At 42.3% G+C, this 6,000-nt stretch overlaps 1 protein-coding gene across 1 annotated transcript in view; it reads left to right on the top strand.

Annotated features, from left to right (window-relative positions):
- Positions 1–903: 903 nt before the first annotated feature.
- MIDEAS (mitotic deacetylase associated SANT domain protein) overlaps positions 904–6,000 on the top strand; it is a 54,442-nt gene continuing 49,345 nt past the window's right edge. The window contains exon 1 of the mRNA XM_053979291.1: positions 904–967. The gene's annotated coding sequence lies outside the window, so the exon portion shown is untranslated. The remainder of the gene's footprint in view (positions 968–6,000) is intronic.

Below are 6,000 nucleotides of genomic sequence, written 5' to 3'. Positions count from 1 at the left end.
CTAAAGGTTATTTTATCATCTAAAAGTTTCATTGATTGTTAACAAACTCGAGTAGCAGAGCCGTCTACAGAGGGAGCAATGACAAAGCAGCTTCTTTATTTCCTGCCTTAGTAGGATAGAGTAGCCTACATTTGTCAGCACACTGTGTTTTTTATTCTCAGACCAAGGCAGCAGAGGAAGCCATATTCCAGAAAAGGAGCTGGACATTTTTAGAAACCTCAGAAGTATGAGTTATTGTGAAAGTAAATTTCAGGTGTTGGTAAAACAGCCAACAATATAGACATGACCTGAGGATTTGCATTAGACTAACATACTTTCTCCCTTCCCTTTTTTTTTTTTCACTTTTTTCTTCTGAAAAAGTGAGAAAAGGGACTGAAAGGTGGAAACAGAAAAACATGTTTTCCTTTGGTACGGGTTTCCTTAAAAACCAAAAGCTCTTTGTTTCTTTTTCTTTAGAGAGAAAGGACACGAAGCCTTATCTTGCTGAAGAGCCTGGCTGTGAACTCGGGGCATCAAAGCGGCGCTTTCCGCCGGGTATTGGACACGGCAGTATTTTGCAGAACTTGGCTTTCAAATCAATGCTGCAAACTCTCTGCCCGACCCTCACTCGTCGAGGATTTCCTCTCCTTCGTTGCCAACAGCAGCGACAGCCAAGCACAGAAGGTCAAGCCGAGATCTGTGGAAAAGGGCAGGGGGCCCAGGCCCGTGCCGGGATGAGGCGCTGAGGACCGGCGGGAAGCTGCGCCGCGGAGGGAGGAGGAGGAAGGCGGGAGGAGGAGTTGAGGAGCCCGGGCCCGGGAACCTCCCCGCTTACTGCACTAGGAAGTGACGCTTTCGCTGAGTCCCGGAGAGAAAGAAACAAAGTTTGTTTTTTTTTTTTTTTTCCTCCTCCTTCTTCCCTCCCGCCCCCCTCTGCAAACAGCCGCTCCACGTTCCCCCGCGGCGCCCGCGGCGCCTGGCTGCGCAGGTGAGCCAGCACGTTCTCTTTCTTCCTTCTCCTGTTTTCCGCGCGGTTATTATTAATTTTTTTTTAATTTGCACGATTTGCTTCCGTTTTCCTGCCATTTTGGAGAGGGGGTGTCTTTCCTGGGGCTTTGCTTTTGTGGGTGGTGGTGCGTGCTTTGTTTGTGGGTGCTGGGTGCAGGATGAGGAGCAGAAGTACCTGTGGAGGTGACGAGGGCGGCTGGCTCCGCGCCCGGGCCGCGCAGCCCCACGGGGCCGGGGCAGCGGCACTCCCGGCCCGCCTGCTGCGGGGGCCCAGGCTCGGCTGCTGAGCCATCGCCTCTTGCCCTACCCTGAGTTGTTACGAGCGCTCCAGAGGGGTTTCCTCTCGGCTGCCAGGCTGCTGCACCGTTTTCAGGATGTGTCTGTGTCCGGGTGAGCTGCCTGCGGATGGACTTTTGGGGGGTCGGTTTGGGGCGGGGGGAGGTTCTCTTTGCTCGCGGCGCGGCGGAGCCGGGGCAGCTCGGCGTGTGCGGGGCCCTGGGTGCTGCGCGGGAGCCGCCGAGTCCCGGCAGCCGCTGAGCGCGCATCGTGGCGAGGGTCGGATCGCTCTGCTGGGGTTTACGCAGTGGAGGGGGGTGGGGAGGAATTTGTTAGATAATTTTTGAAAATCCCGTGCTCTCAAGTGTACAGATCTTTTCTGGCAGCAACTGCAAAAGACCGATTCGTTGCAGTTTAGCAGTAAAAGCTGACAATACACCTACGCGCGTATGTGAGAGTCTTATATAATACTTACGGTTTTTTTTTAACAGGCGTAAGCAGGATTTATTTTTGGTTTGTAAAGTCTTGTGTGATTGCAGCTTGCAGAATTAGCGAAATATTCTATTTGCTCAACAGAAATTTACTTTACATTCTTTTAGAAACATCTAATTTTTTAATAATAACTTGATTTCATTCCGACTACGTGTTTTGAGCTTAGTGTGAAGGCCGTCTGTACTGGAGCAAGCAGTTCAGGGAGGGGAAGAGAGAAAAAGAAATGTCCTAATGCAGAGACTATTAGGTTGTTTAGAGGGCGAGACTGCAGTTCCAAGCAGCAACAGCAGCAGCTTTATGACTGTGTGTAATTACAGAGTGATTGCATAGGACAGCATTGTTGGAACGAATACGTATACACAGGCTATTGTGCAAGATTTCTGTACCGAACAAAACCTAGTTTTGCATTGCAAATGCTAAAAAGAGAATGTGTTCTGCAGTCAACTGCCACGTTCCACTTAGACTGACTTCTTCATAGACTTAGAAGAGGAAGATAGGAGAAGTGGAGGGAGGCTGATCGTAGAAATCAGAGATCTGAAATACTCAGCAGTAACGCCACTAGTAGTTTCTGAAATCACAGCAGACTGAAATTGAAAGCTCATTGAATCTGTGGGTTCATGTTTCTAAAGTGATTATATACAAGGTGAAATCTAAGCAGGTTTGCTACAGTCCTGCACATTTAGTGTAATTCTTGCTCTGGTCTAATTTTTTGTGTGCTGGTGTGGGAAAAAGACCTATGTTAAAATAAGCAACTGCAGTTTAGCTAGCTAGCTAGCTTGTAAATGGAGAGAAGAGCACTGGGGAGAGTTTCTGTGTCAGGCCACAAAACTTAGAGCCTGAAAGAACTAGCAGATCAGATATTTGCTCAGAGCATGCTTTTTCAACTTTAATTCAAAAGTTGCATCTGGTTCAGTGATCTTGTAGGCAGTGTTGGCTGAGGGATAGTATGAGACGCTAAGAAAGTGTGCCACTGACACTGTATTAGCAAGGCTTTTAACTAAGACTTTAAAGAACATCATAATTATACTAAAATTCTTGTGGGTACAACTTAAGGTCCCTAAGATTTATTTTTTCAGAAATGCTGGTCACCTGTTATTTTTATCAGCTGAGTTTTGAGAGTACTTGGAATGAATGACTTATCAGATCTGAAAGATTTCGGATCTGGTGCTCAAGAGACTGGCCTTTCTAACATTAGAGACAATTTTCTAGAAGTGTTATCTTCAGCTGTTATAGCTGATGTCTTAATAAATGCCGCAAAGGCTTGTAAAGTATTTTGAGCACTGCAATGAAAAGTACTATAAAAATGGAAAGCTGCTTTAAAATTTCTTGGTGTTCCACTAAAACAGATTTTAGCTGAAGGCATAGATCATATTATTGGTATTCCTCAGGTTGTCAAGAAAATACTTCATGTAAAATATATGTGGCTTTGTTAATGAAGAATGAAGGGATCTGCTGACAGTGTTTTTTGTGTTTTGTTTTTTTTTTTTTTTTTTTTTTTTGGTCATTTGACAAACAATCTTACTGATCCCTCTGTAAATTTATTGGAGCATTTTGCTTTAATAGAACATATGAAACAAATATGTTAATACATGCATTACTGTGATGTTCTACTTGTAGATTTTTCTTGAAGTTGTACATCATGTCTTGACTAACTTGACAATCTATGTTATACTGGATGTTTTAATGTCAGAATTACCTCTGGAGTAGTTCTTAAAGATTTCTTGAATCATTTGTGTTAGTGTTACAATATAGTCATTCCTTATGCTAAGTCTTTTGGTTTTCACAACCTATGTGGTAGGAGAGAGTTTTTGGCCAGGATTCTTTGGACTTACATACAAAGGAGTAGGTAACTTGCACGTCCTTGAGTTGTCCTGTGGTTCTCAGTGGAATTAGTCATAGATATATATACATTTGTGTGCATGCTTGCAAAACAGAGGTGTAGCTGTGCTAGCCTTTAACCCATCCAGGTGCATGTGAGTAGTGGTGATATGAAATGATGAGGGCTGTAGCACAATGCAAGCTTTTCAAAAACCTGCATAAATGCTCCAAATGTTAGTTTACATTTTTGCATTTTCACTCTTATGGTCACCTGTCAGTGGTGGCTGCAGAACCACAGGAGATATTTTCAAGCCCGTCATCCCTTTCATGATACTCTTATGTCAAGCTGCTAATCAAGCCCTTAAGTTGACCCTGATTTGAGGACATGCAGCCTTTCTTTGGAGATGACCACCTTGGTGGTGTGTGTGTGGAGGTGTGCCCAGACATGTAAGGAGACAAGAGGGACTGCCATGAATCAGAGTGGAAATCTATCTAGCCTGTGGCCCCGTTTGCAAAGGTGTATATATTTTCTATATGCTTAGCAGTTCTTGAAGGACTTCTACTCAAGAAACTTACAAAGTTTTCTGTTGATCTTAGGTAAACGTTTAGCAAACACTTTTTTTAACCTACTGATCAGATTGTGCAATAAGAATGTTGATAAGAGCTGATTTTTTTTTGTTTCACTTTTTCTAAACACTCCCCCCATAATAAAAAATAAAACACCCAAAGTACCAAAACACTGGGGGGTTTTGTTTGTTTGTTTGTTTTTGTGTGTGTGGGGGGGGTTTTTGTTTTGGTTTTTGGTTTTTTGGGTTTTTTTTGTCTGGAGCGTTGCGTAAAATCTTAGTACTGGTTAGAGTAAATTACAGTTTATGCTAAAAAGAAATATAGTAAATATGAATATTGTCTCCAGTGCAATTAGTTACATTCTAAGAGACATGAAGTGAGAAGTAAACCACTTTTTGTGAAATGGGGAGGTGAGGAAGGCAGGAGCTCTGGCGGTGAGGTTTTGCAATACATGTCCAAAAAGCTGCAGGTTCTGGCACAAGCAAACCAAGGCTCATGAGTCACATCCAAAGGGAAGACTTGTCACTGAGCAATTTGTAAATAGGAGGGATGAACTGCTAATTCAAGGAAATATCCTGAGGACCTTCCCTAATAATTGCAAGTGTGGCAGAGAGCTTTATATCAGACTGGAGTTGCTTGTACTTTGAATCACAAGTTCTCCTGGTGTGATTTGAGCCTTCAAACTAAGAAATCCTCGTTATGCGTTACACAAGTGCCTAAAAATGAGGTGGCTGGTCAAGTAATAATGTAAGTTTTTGTAGCTGCGTAGCAGCCACTTGCATTCTGTGTGGAAGCTCCGGCAGCTGGCAGCGCACAAATGGCATGTGCCTGCAGCAGGAGGCTGCTCAAGGAGCACTTCACAACTTCACTTTGCACAGCTCCTGTTTCTGAGCGGTCTCCAACTGTAGCCCTTAGTGCTCTGCTGATCGACTCCAGTGACTGAAAAAGTTATGAGGGAAGGCTCTACTCTGCACACTAGCAAAAAATGTGAATGCATGCATTTTGAATGCAGACCGGGTATTTAGGAGCAACCATTCAAATGTGGATGCAAAGATAATCTTGGTAATTAATTCTTTGCTTTTCAGGCTCTTTTGATGCTTTTTATTGTATATTGTGCAACTGACAGCCACCAGATAACAAGGCTTAATTTAATATAATTCATTAATCTGTATATAATATGATGTACAGATATTTTCTGAAATGCACATACCCCAATATTAATGTTCTTTCTATGTACAAGTAAATTACATGAATGCCCCTTGTTGAATTGATGGCTGGTGTTAATCAAGAAGTTGAGAACTGGGAAAAGCTAGATTGGGAGGGTGTGGCAAAGTGTTCAGTGTGTTTTAATTTTTTATTTGTTCTTAAATACATTTTGAAGGGCTTACAGCAAAGCATAGAATAATATTTTCCTTTTTACCCTTAATTAGTGACAATTAATGTTTAATTTCTTTATAGTTTGACTTTAGCATTGATAAGGATTGAAACAAGTTAAATGCTGTTAGTACCTGAAATAGTAAACTGAGAAACAGTTCTGATATCTTTTTTACTAAATACATTACTGATACATTACATGTACAGAGCTGGGATGTAAAGAGACAGAAGAGGAATCAAGTCAGTGTCATGCTTTGTTTTTTCTTTGCTGCCTGTTATCTTCTCACATTGGTTCTCAGTTGCTTGGCTTTCCCCATCATAGGACAGATTACAGTACAACAATATATATTGGTATATCCTCCTATCCTCCTGTCACTTATTTTAGGAAGACACATTAAATGTTTATGTATATTTATATGTACACGCACTTTGTTATATACACTCACGTATCTCATTTTATAACTCAGTTCCTCAGAGAACAGGAGT

Source organism: Vidua macroura, chromosome 6 (assembly GCF_024509145.1).
Source record: "Vidua macroura isolate BioBank_ID:100142 chromosome 6, ASM2450914v1, whole genome shotgun sequence".
Lineage (NCBI taxonomy): Eukaryota > Metazoa > Chordata > Aves > Passeriformes > Viduidae > Vidua > Vidua macroura.
The sequence above is the reverse complement of the archived record's forward strand: the minus strand, read 5'-3'. Positions and strand labels throughout refer to the sequence as shown.